Source organism: Leptonychotes weddellii, chromosome 4, assembly GCF_054177405.1.
Source record: "Leptonychotes weddellii isolate Sample4059 chromosome 4, ASM5417740v2, whole genome shotgun sequence".
In the NCBI taxonomy this organism is placed as follows: Eukaryota; Metazoa; Chordata; class Mammalia; order Carnivora; family Phocidae; genus Leptonychotes; species Leptonychotes weddellii.
The window spans coordinates 693525-707959 of record NC_138372.1 but is presented as its reverse complement, the minus strand read 5'-3'; the positions used below and the strand labels follow the sequence as shown (position 1 = coordinate 707959).

Sequence of the window (14435 nt, the reverse complement as noted above, 5' to 3'; positions counted from 1 at the left end):
CATAATAGAAACTCTCTCAAAGACAAATAAGTGTATTACGGAAATCTCACAGTTTGAATTTGTTTGCCTTTATTTTTTTATTGAGGTGTAATTGACTAAGTTTGCCTTTGAGGTAAAAGGTTTTTACTGGTGCTGTAGTCAGCTCTTTAATAGCATCTTATGCTCATGGTTTGCTTTTTTTGCTGCATCTTTTCATTATGTTTTGTAAAAGAATTAATGCCGTGAGCACTGTTATAAATGACATGTAATAACTGCAGTCTGGTGTTTTTTGTTTTTGGCTTTTTGAAGATTTTAATTTTAATTTTTTTAATTTTAATTTTAATTTTTTAAAGAGAAGGAGTGGGGGAGGGGCAGAGGGAGAGAGAATCTCAAGCAGACTATATTTGTGAGAGAGCTTGGCCTATAGTTCTCCTATTTTTTTAATGTCACTGTCAGAATTTAACATGGAAGTATATTGGCCTTATTAAATGAGCTTTTTCTTAACTCTTGAGAAGATTTTACATAAGATTGATATTATTTCAAACTTAATTATTTGGCAGAATTCACCGGTAAAGCCCTATGGGCCTGGAGTTTCCTTTGTGGGAATGTTTTAAATTCTGTGTTTAATTTTTAAAATAGATGTTGACTGGGGCGCCTGGGTGGCTCAGATGGTTAAGCGTCTGCCTTCGGCTCAGGTCATGATCTCAGGGTCCTGGGATCGAGTCCTGCATCGGGCTCTCTGCTCCTTGGGAGCCTGCTTCTCCCTCTGCCTCTCTCTCTCTGTCTCTCATGAATAAATAAATAAAATCTTAAAAAAAAAAAAAAATAGAAGTTGACTATTGAGATTTTGTATTTCTTGTTATCTTTAGTTAAGTTGTGTTTTTGTTTTTTTTTTAATTTATTTTTTCATGAGAGACAGAGAGGCCAGAAGCAGAGGGAGAAGCAGGCTCCCTGAGGAGCAGGGAGCCCGATGCCGGATTTAATCCCAGGACCCCGGGATCACTGACCTGAGCCAAAAGCAGATGCCCAACCAACTGAGCCCCCAGGCGCCCCGCCCCTGTTGGTTTTTAATAACAGTACTTTTCAGTGATGTCAGATTAGGTAACACTGTGCAGTCAATTTGTACAAGGCAATCAGGCAAAACCAAAGACTAAGTAGAATTTAGTCAGTGATGCCCATTGTCACTGATGAAGACTTTAGGTCATGTGAAAGGGAGAGGTGTCAAGGCCTGTCAGGGACCTAAGATAAAGATGTAGGAAGCAAAAAATATGGGTAGATGTTCAGCTAAAATGTAACCTCTTGGTTAACATATAAATTGTAAGAGGTAGAATTCCACTTAAAGTATAAATTTTTGGGTGGAAAATCTTTTGTATAATGGATTTTCAAGATTGGCAAGATGACATAATTTGATTTAAGGAATCAAAAGTTCATTTCTTGGAGTGCAGGAGTGCTAGGTGTATCTGAAGTGTCTGTGTACTCTTCCGGCCAGCAGAAGCCACCGCAAAGCAGAATGGCTAGGAACGGAATCAGTAGGTGGGAGAAGAACAATTCCTGAGGATATTGGGGGAAGTCAGTTTTTGGTTCTAAGATCTGAGACTGACAGCATGTAGTTACTGTGACCTGTAAAGCTTTCAGGATGGTAATTGTAGCTGTGTATCGATGACCCGCTGTGTGCCAGGCACTCTGCGCTACACCAGAGGCTGGCAAGCTACATACAGCCTGCCATCCTTTTATATGGCCCACGAGCTAGAATGGTTTTTATGTTTTAAATGGTTACAGCAAATCAAAGAAAGAACACTTTGTGATACGGGAAAGTTAGGGGAAGTTCAAGTCTGGGTCCGTAGATTGTCGTATCAGCACACCTCATCTCACGTGCTGTCTGTGGCCGCTTCTGGGACAGCTGAACCGACGGCGTGATTGACTAGTTGCCTCAGAGCCCGTCATTTGCTGTCTAGCCCTGTACTGAAAAAGGGGCCGTCCCTGCTCTGAGCTCTTGACCAGCAAGGCGTCTTTTGACCTCTTATCAGCAGAGAAGCAGATCTGAGGATTAAGCAGTTGACCTGAAGTCACAGAGTTGGGACCCAGACCCACCTTCTGATCCCAGACTCTGTGCGTCCTGCTGTGCGGCATGGCCTCCACAGAAACACTGCTGTGCGTTGATTTCCTTCAAAAATTTTCTGTTACCAGTTATGTGCTAATGTATACTAAGTTAATGAATGGAGTGCTTTATGTGCAAGAAATATAGATAGGCTTTCTGAATTTTTCCAGTTTAAATTTTGTTTGGAAGCTTACTGTGATGTTTGAAATTTGGATGTTTAAGTACGGGAAGTGCCTCCTCGGAAGGCGAATTCCTCTGGGACAGTTGAATGAGGAGGGTCTGAAAACTCTGAGGATAAGGAGTGAGTTCTTTGGGTTTATTTTTTTTGATTCTGTTGTAGTTCTCAGGACAACATCTGGATCACATTGGGACTTAATCACTGTGGGTTTAGCCATGAGAAAGGCATTTATATCACTAAGGAGTCACTTCTGGAAAGGTGGGTGAGTCTAAAGCTGTCCGTGGTGTGCTCGTTCCTGGTGGCAGCGCGCCTGCCTGTCTCCCCTTCAGGGCACCAGCCACGGAGGGCCCTGTGCTCTGCGTTCACTGGCGGATGAGGCTCTAACAGGTTGCCTTGAATGGTACTGACACAATTTTCACGTTTGGGTGTTTGTCACTTACTCGCTCTGTTCTCTCTGGCCCTCGCTTCTGTGTTAAGCCAGCCCCTCTCCTCAGCCTGCCCACTTGAACTGCTCTGACTCTTCAGATTGGTTGGAGAAACTTCAGCCCGTTCACGGACTCTGTTGACAGGCTGTGGAGAGGAACAGTGACAATTCTCAGAGGGACATCTGGGGGTGTTAAAACTTGGGGTGGGCTACTGGTATCTGCTGGGTAGAGGCCAGGGGTGTTGTCCACCCCCGTGCAGTGCACAAGACCACCCAGTGTGAGCAGTGCCTTGGGGGAGACATGTGTGTTCTGCCTGCGTGCTCTTGGAGGGTTGAGGGCTGTGGGCTGTGCAGGTGCCCCCCTTCAACGTATGGAGGCAGTTTGTGTGGCCTTGGTCCACTGCAGTTTGAATTGCACTGCCTTCCCTCCCCATGGTATTTCTGCAAGTCTCCAAGGGGTGATTCCATGCACTCCACCGAGCTCTCATTGGTTTCTTTTTTTTTTTTTAAGATTTCATTTATTTATTTGACAGAGAGAGACACAGCGAGAGAGGGAACACAAGCAGGGGGAGTGGGAGAGGGAGAAGCAGGCTTCCTGCCGAGCAGGGAGCCCGATGCGGGGCTCGATCCCAGGACCCTGGGATCATGACCTGAGCCGGAGGCAGACGCTTAACGCCCGAGCCACCCAGGTGCCCCTCTCATTGGTTTCTTTATCTTTCTGCTGGGTTCATTAGTTCTACTTCTATAAAAATGAAGTACTTTGCACCATTGGGTAGTAAACTTAGGAAGCGAGGATGGTGGCCCCCACACTGTGAGGAGGAGTTAATGGGCGGCCACACCCCACTCAGATTGTTGTTAGTCTCCTGATTGCCCAGTTTGCCAAATCTTGGAGGCTCGTGTCCAAGCACTCCACTCTTAACCAGAGAGCCAGCCCCTCTGGCTGAGACCTTCCTTCCTGCTAGAAGGGGTGGTTCTGGGGCTGCTGCCAGGACTGGGGGAGGAGAGGGTGTCCCCAGTAGTCACTGAGTGGCAGACTGGGCAGCAGAGAGTGTTCTCGTTTTCCAGTTCATCCTAAATGCGATTGCAAGGTTGCTGTCATAATGCACATGCCACTTTTATTTTAAAACAAATGTGAATTTATTAATATTAAGTAGGATGCAAAGTTTACATCACTTTTCCCCTCTTTATCACTAAATACATCAGGTGTGTATTTTTTGAGAACATGGATATATTTTTATAAAACCACAGCTCACTCATCAAAATTTGTAAGTTAGCACTGATGCTAAGCTGTTTTCTATTTTACATTTTGTTAATTGTCCCTATAATGTCTTTTATGGCTGTTCCTCCTGATCCCGGGCCAGTCAGCCCAGAACACGTGTTGTATTTAGAGATCGTGTCTATTCTTCTTTAATCTGGAACAGCCTTTCTTTCTTTCTCTGTCTTTCTTGCTCTTGACATTTTAAAGAGTACAGGCTGGTTTTGACCCAACTTTGGGTCTTTCTGGGCTTCCTAAAGGCTAGATTCAGGTTTTGCATTTTGGGCAGAATACCACAGAAAGGTTGTGTCGTGGGCCGCCTCTGTTAGTATTTCTGGTGCTCTGCACTGCTTGGAGGGTCCGATCTGAGGCCCTCAGGGCTTGGGCAGCATCTCCTGTCTTCTCCCTCTGCGCCCTCTCTTGGCTTCAGCTGCTTTGCTTGCGTCGTCGGGCCGCTGGGAAGCCAGCTTCAGCTCCTTTGTGGCTTTCTTTTCCAGCCCTTTTCTGTCTCCTTCCTAAGCATCCAAGGTCTTTGAGATGCACCTGTCCTCAAGGCTGCATTGCAGATCTTGCTTCCCCTGGGAATGTGTCTCTCTTTCAGTAAGCGGTTAGTAAGTCCCTCTTGGGTTTTGTTCAGAGAACAGAAAGTTCCCACTCTTGATAAATTTATAGTTTACAGCCCCCCTGAAGCAGGGGGCAGAGAGCTAGGTGAGGTTCTCTGGGTGGAGTTGGAGCCCAAGTGCGGGGGTGTAGCACATTCATCAGGTGCTGCCCACCCCCACCCCCATCCTCCCAAGGTCCATATTTGAGTCTCAATGTAAAGATTCCCACGTTTGTGGCACCTTTAGTGCCTAGGATTTTCACAGTGCCCCTACGTCAAAGTAAATACCTGAAGTTACCTTTATTGAGTCATTAGTTCCAAACAACTGAAGTATTTGTGTCCCAAGAACTTTGTGGTCATCTGAAAAAAAGTAATACCCATAAATTTTAAAAAAGCCTATTTTTTATTTTATTCTGGAATAAACCACTTGATAACTAGTAGTCTGTATAGCTTCTCAGACTTCACTGAGACTGGATGCCGCCACCTTCATTTCCTGTTCCATGTTGATTTTCTTGCAGCGCTTGCTTTTTTATCAAAGCAACCACTGAAAACCTAGCTTTGCAAGGATGTGACATCATCACAGGGTGTAGTGCTGTCTGCCGGTGAGCTGTGACCTAGCCGCTCCGGTCAGCTGGCAGATTTGCTGAGTGTCTCTCAACTTTAAAATAACCCTGTGGTGTGCTGTGAGTTCACCGCAGTGTCCCAGGCACCTCACGGTGCAGTTTGGGAGCTGGGGTTTTAAAGACTCACGGTCGGCCTGAACTAGTCACTGCGGCCTGGAGGTGGTGTGTTCCCATGGTAAGGGGCTTGCCCACCGCAAGTACCTGGGTGAGGGTGGAAGGAGCCAAAGTTAAGTCCTCTTCGTGCTGTCTATCACCAGAGGGGAAGTTGGAGGACACACAGAAACAACCAACAGATGTCAACTAAAGAGGCCTCACCAGCATTCATAATGTAGCTTCTAGAGGAAAATGGAATTTATCATCTAGGAAACTCTACTTAAAAATGGATTTTTGGGAGGTTGCCTGTAGTTTTTCTTGACACTTGTGACAGATGAACTGAAAATGTGTGTTGGATCAAAAGAGCAAATGGCCTCCTTTCTTAGATGCTTTCTGATTCTGGCCCTTTCTCCTAGATTTGGCACAATAAGTGGATAAGACCTTGGGGATATTCATGAATGCTTGTAAAAAAAAAAAAAGATTTAAAGAGATTTTATACTTGTCTTTTTTCTTTTTTAGGGCCACATGTATCTGTTCACCGTAAGTTTTGGGGAACGGAATTATTGTGTATTTGGATTCGTGTATGATATTTTATGACTCATCCTTTTCAACTAGTTCAATGATGACAGAGTAAAGGAATAAATGCTTATATAACTTAAAGGGGGACGTTTGTTACTATATTAAAGACACCAGTCATTGCTTGGCCCTAACCTATATTCCCTTCTACAGACCCCATCCATAGGGCCTGTGGCAGGGGCTGCCATCCTCTCTGCTGTAGCTGGCTGACTGGCCACTGGTCTGAGGACAGGCAGCCAGTGAGCTGGTGCAGAGGACTCTTTCTAGAAACAGACATGGCTGTCATTGGATGGTGGTTAGGATGTGGAATTGTAGGTGGTTTTGGACTATACACAGGGTGACAGTAGATGGTCTGGAGAGAGGGTGGTAGAAGGATAGAGAAAGTATACCCAGAAAAACAGAAACTTCCCTTGGAGCCCGCTGTGCTCCCTGTCTTTGGGAACTGTCAGGTACCTCTCTACTTCCCAGTGGGAGTTCTTTCTTTCTGGCAAACAGAAGAGCCTTGACTAAGCCAGTTAAACTTTTGGGGATGGGGCAGGGTAGTCAGGGGGAAACGGGAGTCATTTTAATTTTTCACTTCTAGAGTTAACCATTTCCCAAAAGATGTAGTTGTTAATGACAGATTTCTTTTTTCCTGTGAGGAAACAGGAAAGACAGGACAGATGATTAGACGATGAAATTACCCCATGAAAATATGTGAAGTGCTTAAAAAATCAGAATATGGGGGCACCTGGGTGGCTCAGTTGGTTAAGCGTCTGCCTTCGGCTCAGGTTGTGATCCCGGGGTCCTGGGATCAAGCCCAGCATCAGGCTCTCTGCTTAGTGGGGAGCCTGCTTCTCCCTCTGCCTGCCACTCCCCCTGCTTGTGCTTTCTCGTTCTCTCTGGCAAATAAATAAATAAAATCTTAAAAAAAAATGCAGCATCTCAGGTCACCGGTGACCTGCCCAAAAAAAAAAAAAAAAATCCGGGGCACCTGGGTGGCTCAGTTGTTAAGCACCTGCCTTCAGCTCAGGTCATGATCCCAGGGTCCTGGAATTGAGCCCCGCATTGGGCTCCCTGCTCGCAAGGGAAGCCTGCTTCTCCCTCTCGCACTCCCCTGCTTGTGTTCCCTCTCTCACTGTGTTTCTCTCTGTCAAATAAATAAGTAAAATCTTAAAAAAAAAAATCAGAATATGCCCTCCGTGGAATCTTTCTTGGGTGCCTTTTCTATGTCATTGTTTTCTAGGACACTTCCCTCAAGAAGGTTCAGTGGTACATGAACCTCTCATACTTTCTGAATTAATGTTATTATTTGGCTTTAAAGGAAAAATCAACTATTGTCAGAATTCATATTCGTGATCGCCCCAGTGCATCATCAAATTGCTAATTACTACGTTAGGTAGGATTGGGAGGAGGAAGAATCATTCATTGAAGAAAGAAGTAAACTGATGCTAGATATTTAGGAGGCCGCTTTGTGCCAGCCCCGGACACTGAGAACCACATGAAGAATGAGCCAGGGCTGATCGCGGTCCTGAGCACCGTGCATCCAGGTGCTGTCCTCCCCCACAGTCTCTCCCAGCTCAAGAGTCCCCTCACTCACTTCACACTATCCAGTTCTGCGGAAGGATCCCCCTGCTCCCCCCCCCCAATCCAGGAAACAAACAGCAGGTGACCTCCAAGTGCTCTTTCCTCCCTGCATAGCCCACAATGACTCTGTGTCTGTTATACCTTCTCTAGGGGTCTTGTTTGTCTCCTTGGCTTTTTAAACATTCCTGATTAATGAATAACTTGGATGGAATTTGGTTTACTTACATTCAGTAAGCTTCTTGCTGAATTCCTAATGATTAAGGATTCTTTGATCAAGGAATTTCATCTTACTTGAGTATTTGCTTCTTTACTGTGTTCCTCCACCTTCCCCCATTTTTTTTGACTGAACTTTTTTGTACCAACAAGGTTTCTTTTAAGAGAGGGATAGCAGTTGGACTAAACATCAGGGGAGGGACAAAAAAGTTAATTTGTCAACTTGCTGTCACATCCAAGGATCAGTGTCTAAGGAGGTAGGAACTTGAGTAGCAGGAAGAAGTCAGTGTCCCACGGACTTTGCACCTGCTTACCCAGCTCCTCAGGACTCTGCTTAGACATCTCCACACTTTCTCTAGCCATCTTTCTCTCTCTCTTTTTTTCTTTCTCTTTCTTTCTTTCTTTTAGATTTTAAAATTGTCTCTAATTCTTCAAGGCAAAAATGCATTTGTGTTTTTAGGATTTATGTTTAAGAGAAATTCTGTTGAAGTGGTCAGGATCTTGGTCCAAATGGCAGAGAGCAGCAGACTCTCCTGACGTGTTTGTGTACATCTGTCTGGCCCTCCTCAGACTTAATGATCAGAGCCCTGAGTTTGGGGGGGGGTAGGGAACACCTGGGACACAGTGGGTAAGGTGGGTAAGGTGGAGAGCTTTAAATTAGGCTGGGCTGAAAAGTTTGATTTTCTTCCGTAGGAGGAGTGTTTGAAGACTTGAGCGGAGGAGTCAGATGTCAGAGCTGTCCTTCAGAAAGATAAATCAGGCAGTAATGTGTAGGGTGGGTTGAAGAGGAAAAGAGACAGCTGGGGGAGCGAGTCAGTAGCAGGCTAGGCAGAGATGGAGGCCAGGGGCAGCGGGGGTGGAGTGCAAAGGGTGAGAGAGGGGACGGATAGAATTGAGTGGCAGCTTGGTGGGAAGGGTATATTTGAGTCTGTGCTTAAGGAGGGTGGTGAAGCCACCATTAGTCTGTTTGGAAAGGTAAGGCCTGTAAAGATAGCAGGAGCTTGGGCGCCTGGGTGGCTCAGTTGGTTAAGCGACTGCCTTCGGCTCAGGTCATGATCCTGGAGTCCCGGGATCGAGTCCCGCATCGGGCTCCCTGCTTGGCAGGGAGTCTGCTTCTCCCTCTGACCCTCCCCCCTCTCATGTGTTCTCTCTCATTCTCTCTCTCTCAAAATAAATAAATAAAATCTTTAAAAAAAAAAAAAAAAAAAAAGATAGCAGGAGCTTGAGCCCTGAGAGCACTGCAGTGTTTAGGATTCTAAGAATTGAGTGCAATCGGGGGAAGAAGTATGAGAGAATGGTGCCCCTTAAACCAGTTGGGAGACGGGACTCGAGGAGGAAGTGATTAGGTATGTCAGATGTTGCTAATACAGGTCAAGTGAGAGGAGGGCTGAGGTTCTGTTATTGCCATCATCCAGGTGGGAGACAGACGTAGGGGATGTAATTGCAGGCAAAGAAAACATTCCAGCTTGGAAAGGAAGACAGGTGGAATTTGGGAGACCTTCCAGAGACCATTGGTGAAGCCATAAAGTGAGTTTGTGGGCTGACTTGCAAGCACCTAGGGAGTGCGTGCTTGGTGCTGGCACAGGTATGGTGTACAGATCATGATATTAGAGTTACTTGGTTGCAAGAAGCAAAGAACGGAAGCTCTAGATTAACAGAACACAGGAAGAATTAATTATGAAGACGGCGTGTAGAGGAGCCTGAGGAGGGACAGGAACAGGGATGGTCGTGAGTGTGTGCCTCCTGTGCGTCTGTGTTGCTCCTGCTGCTGCTCAGAAAGCTGTGTCCAAGTTGTGAAGGGTCGCCAGCTCCAGCTTTCAAGTTCATGTCCCACTTCCAGACATGGACAGTCTGCCCCACCGACAGTCTCAGTGTCCACGTTATTGGGGGTAGAGTTTGTTGTGTCTGATTTGAGTTGGGTACCTCTTTCTGGTCTGGTCAGCTATGACTGGGGTCAGTGGGGGGGAGACAGGCTTGTGTCGTATAAACGTGCTGTCAGGGGCTGGTGGATCACCCCAGAACAGGTTGGGAGGAGGAACCATGGGGGTAGCTCCTAGAAAAGGTGGTTTATAAGCTGAACAGATCACTCCCCACCCAAAACAAATGTCCGAAATACCAATGAAGGCAAGGCACAGTCCCTACTTACAGTCTTGTAGGGTAGAAAAATAGAAACGGATCAAGAGAACGCAAGGGAGAGGGAGAGGGGTGGTCAGGAAGGTTCAGTGATGTGTCTTTAAGCTCTGATTTTAAGGTTGAGTGGTATTTCCTGGAAGGAGGAGGGAGAGGACAAAGAACGTTCAGACCTGAGGGGAAAAGTATGAGCAAGGGGACAAGTCTTAATTTTTGTATCTGGTTTTCTTACTTTTTAAAAATTTTATATAGACTCAGGGCACCTGGGTGGCTCAGTTGGTTAAGTGTCCGACTCTTGGTTTTGGGTGAGGTCATGATCTCATGGGTTGTGAGATGGAGCCCTGCGTCATTGTCCTTGTTGTCATTGTCATCGTTGGTGGGCTCCACACTCGGTGGTGGTGGTGGGGTCTGCTTGAAGATCCTCTCCCTCAGCTTCCCCCCCCCACTCACTCCTGCGTGCTCCCTTCCCCCCAAATAAATAAATCTTTTAAAAATTTTTTTAATTTTGGGCGCCTGGGTGGCTCAGTCGGTTAAGCGACTGCCTTCGGCTCAGGTCATGATCCCAGGGTCCTGGGATCGAGTCCCACATCGGGCTCCCTGCTCTGCGGGGAGTCTGCTTCTCCCTCTCCCACTCCCCCTGCTTGTGTTTCCTCTCTCGCTGTGTCTCTCTCTATCAAATAAATAAATAAAATCTTAAAATAAATAAATAAATAAAAATAAAAAATAAATAAATAAAATTTTTTTAAATTTTTAATTAGTCTTTAAAAATTTTTTAAGACTTGTTGTCAAAATGAGAGTAAGTATAGCATCAGGGTAAGCCCCTGGGCTTGTCTAGTTGCTGGGTGTAACACTAACTGTTTGAACAACTTTGAGCTAGTTACTGACCTTTCTTTGCCTCGGATATCTTTTTTTATAATTTTACAGTTTTTTTCCTAAAGATTTTATTTATTTGTCAGAGAGAGAGAGCGCATGCACAAGCAGGGAACGTGGCAGGCAGTGGGAGAAGCAGGCTTCTTGTTGAGCAGGGAGCCCAATGTGGGACTCGATCCCAGGATCCTGGGATCATGACCTGAGCTGAAGGCAGATGCTTAAACTGACTGAGCCACCCAGGCGCCCCTAACTTTACAGATTTAAAATTATAAGGAGTGACGACAGTTGATACCTCATTGGGTTACTGAGGGGTTAATCAGGTGATGCATAGAGTATTTAGCACTGTAACATCTGGCATATAAGTACATGATACATTTTAAGGTTGACTAAAAATAATTTAAGCTGTATCTTTTTTCCAGCTATATATGTATTTTTTAAGATTTTATTTATTTATTTATTTGACAGAGCAGGAGAGAGAGTGAGAGAAAGCACAAACGGGGGAGGGGGCAAAGGCAGAGAGAGAAGCAGACTCCCCACTGAGCAGGGAGTCCAATGCCATGTGGGGCTCAATCCCAGGACCCTGAGATCATGACCTGAGTTGAAGTCAGACGCTTAACCATCTGAGCCACTCAGGCGCCCCTCCAGCTATACTTTTAAAATCTAGTTTGGTGACTTAGAATAAATCTGTTTAGTTATCCCTAACATAACAGTTACACTCATAAGGCTTACTCATTAAATTGTTGTGACTTCACTGAATGACAGGCTCAGGGAGTGGAGCAGTGCCTGACAGACCCCTGAGAGCCGCATGGACCAGACCTTCCCGTGTGGTTACTGTATCAGTGAGCACACTGGCTGCCTAGTCAGCTAGAAGGGACCAAGAAGCAAGTCCTGTCCCTCTGGACCCTCTCAGTTGAGGATGTAGTGTCTTCCTCATTTGTTCCCCTTTTGGGAGGAAATATCCCCTAGTAGCTTCCTAAACTTTGTATGTCTTTATTCTGACCTTACACTTGATCATTTGTTGAGTGTGGAATTCTTCTTTGGAATTAGTTCAAGACATTGCTCTGTCTTCTTCCAGCGTTGCTGTTGGCAAGTTGGATGTCACTGACTGTGGGTCCTTTGCATATCGCCCGTTTTTCCATGTGGAAACTTGTAGGATCTTAACTGTGTCCCTGTTGTTCTGAAATACGACATGTCTGGAGAACAGTCTCTTTCATCCATTACTCTGGTCCTGGCCTGTCTTCTCAGTCTGGACAGGCCTCAGGCGGCTCTAGAAGGAAGTCATCAGCCACAAGAGGTGGCGTCCTGCTCATGCCTCCACATTTCTTTATTGAACTTAAAGTGCTCTCACCGTACTGCTGCCGTTTATATACTTTTCGTATTGATGTATTTCCTTGATGGTTCCTCCAAAAACATATTGAATGTTTAGTGGTAACTACTGTGCTCGATGACAAAGTTGCTTTTTTATTGCAAAATTTGAGCTGTTCATCTAGGCAAAACCTAATTTGGGAGAAAGTTGGAGAGATCTTTTCAGTGCTTATTGCATAATCAATACTCTTCTGTAAAAAATACAGCATTTCCAACATAACTCTTCCTTGAAAGATTTATTTTGTCCCATATAGAAACCACAGTGAAATGTCAAAAAAAACAAAACAAAACTTTTAATGAACACAGGAATACAGGATAACTAAAAAAACAACTGAACATGTTTGGAAATTTATTACTTAGCAGTTAGGGTCAGCCAAAGCTATTTCATGTAGGCACTATCACAAATGTTTAATTTTTTTTTTAAGATTTTATTTATTTGACAGAGAGCAAGACAGTGAGAGAGGGAACACAAGGAGGGGAAGTGGGAGAGGGAGAAGCAGGCTCCCCGCCGAGCAGGGAGCTCGATCTGGGACTCAGTCCCAGGACCCCGGGATCATGACCTGAGCCGAAGGCAGATGCTTAACGACTGAGCCATCCAGGTGCCCCCACAAGTGTTTAAATCCCCTGGCATACCTTAATATATAGCTGGATTCACCCCACACTGTGATGGTTGAGATAGCAGCTCCAGTATGTTCTTATATTTCTCAGGGCTTGAGAAAAAGTCAGTATAAATGTGAGATTCTCAATGTAACACTGTATGAAGTCGTTGCAGGGTGTGAGTTTGGACGTCTGGCTGGTATTGTTTACAGGCAGGTATAGGTTTTGTACGGAATCTTCAGCGTAGCACCTGAAGAGAGTCATCGAGGAACCTCTGGATGCACAGTGGAAGCAAGGCAGAGCCCCAGCTTGCTGTGAGAATGGGGTCATTGGAGACTTCCGTAGCTGTGGGGAGAGGTGTGCTTTCTGCTCGAGAGTGAGCCAGAGACTGTGTGCACAGCTCGGTTTAGGACACTAGGTGGGTGATGAGTCTTCTGCGTGCTCACTCAGATTCCAGTGCCCCTTTAATAGACATTAATGTTCTGCCAAAATAAAGTGACAGCACTCTCACACTGAGGCAGCTTGCAGTCCTCTACATTTTTTTTTTAAGATTTTATTTATTTGACAGAGACAGCGAGAGAGGGAACACAGCAGGGGGAGTGGCAGAGGGAGAAGCAGGCTTCCCACGGAGCAGGGAGCCCAATGCGGGGCTGGATCCCAAGACCCTGGGATCATGACCTGAGCTGAAGGCAGACGCTTAACGACTGAGCCGCCGAGGCGCCCCGCAGTCCTCTACATCTTGATGTAAATCTGAATTTGGAGCCCAAACTGGATGGTTTGCTTTTCTGCCTCACATCCAGCTTGCAGCAGATGTGGAAAAAGTTTCTTTTTTGGCCAGTAATTTGTGAGAAAAGTGTTTTGGCGTGAAGGCGAAGGTGAAGGCAGCTTACCATGGCAGCAGTTTGAGGCCTGTCGTGCACTGAGCTTTGTAAACACAGATGCGGCTCAGCGAAAGCCTGGGTGGACCTAACTGTCCGTAGCAGGGGAAGAGGTGTGCCGTCCTTCTCTGCAGACACTGTTTACTTCTGTTGCTGTTGATCTTCTCTGGTACTCAGTAAGAAAGGGTGCAGTCCACAGAAAGCGGCCTGTTGTCGAGAAAGAAATCAGTGAAGCAGACTTGGAGGTGAGCCCGATGTGGGTACTGTTAGATGGGGCTTCAAAATGACTGTGGTGGCCATTGCTTTACATTGGAGTTCAGCAACAGAGCACTGCCTGGAAAACCCTCAAATATTGGGAAATTAAACACGCCAAAGATGACATCATAAGGGAAATTTGAAAATACTTTGATTTGAATGAAAGTGAAACAAACACCTCGGCGTTTGTGGGGCTCAGTGAGAGCGGTGCCACAGGGACTGTGGTGGAATGAAGTGCGTGCTGTAGAAACAAATGAGGTCTCGGCCAGTTAAGCTTCCGCTTTCTGATGCCAGAAGGCACACTGAACACAAAGCAAGCAGAAGGAAGAAACAATGAAGGTAAGAGGAGAAATCCGTGAAAGTGAAAACAGGTATGGCAGAGAAGATCAGTGACACTGAAAATTGGTGTTTTGAAAAGAACAAATGGATAAATCTCTAGCCAGCCTGAGAAAAAGAACACTGAAACGCTGTCAAAAGGAGGAAAAAATTAAATAGGAAAATTAAACATGAAATATTTTTTTTTTAAAAACTTTAATTTTTTTTTTTTTTTTTTAAGATTTTATTTATTTGCAAGAGAGAGAATGAGAGACAGAGAGCATGAGAGGGAGGAGGGTCAGAGGGAGAAGCAGACTCCCTGCTGAGCAGGGAGCCCGATGCGGGACTCGATCCCGGGACTCCAGGATCATGACCTGAGCCGAAGGCAGTCGCTTAACCAACTGAGCCACCCAGGCGCC

General features: G+C 45.6%; 1 long non-coding RNA gene across 1 annotated transcript; it reads left to right on the top strand.

Moving 5' to 3' along the window:
- The first annotated feature begins 807 nt into the window (after positions 1-807).
- LOC145721170 (uncharacterized) lies at positions 808-14139 on the top strand. The gene is made up of 2 exons (XR_014144632.1): positions 808-8619; positions 8841-14139. It is a non-coding gene; the product is annotated as an uncharacterized LOC145721170 (long non-coding RNA).
- The last annotated feature ends 296 nt before the right edge of the window (positions 14140-14435 follow it).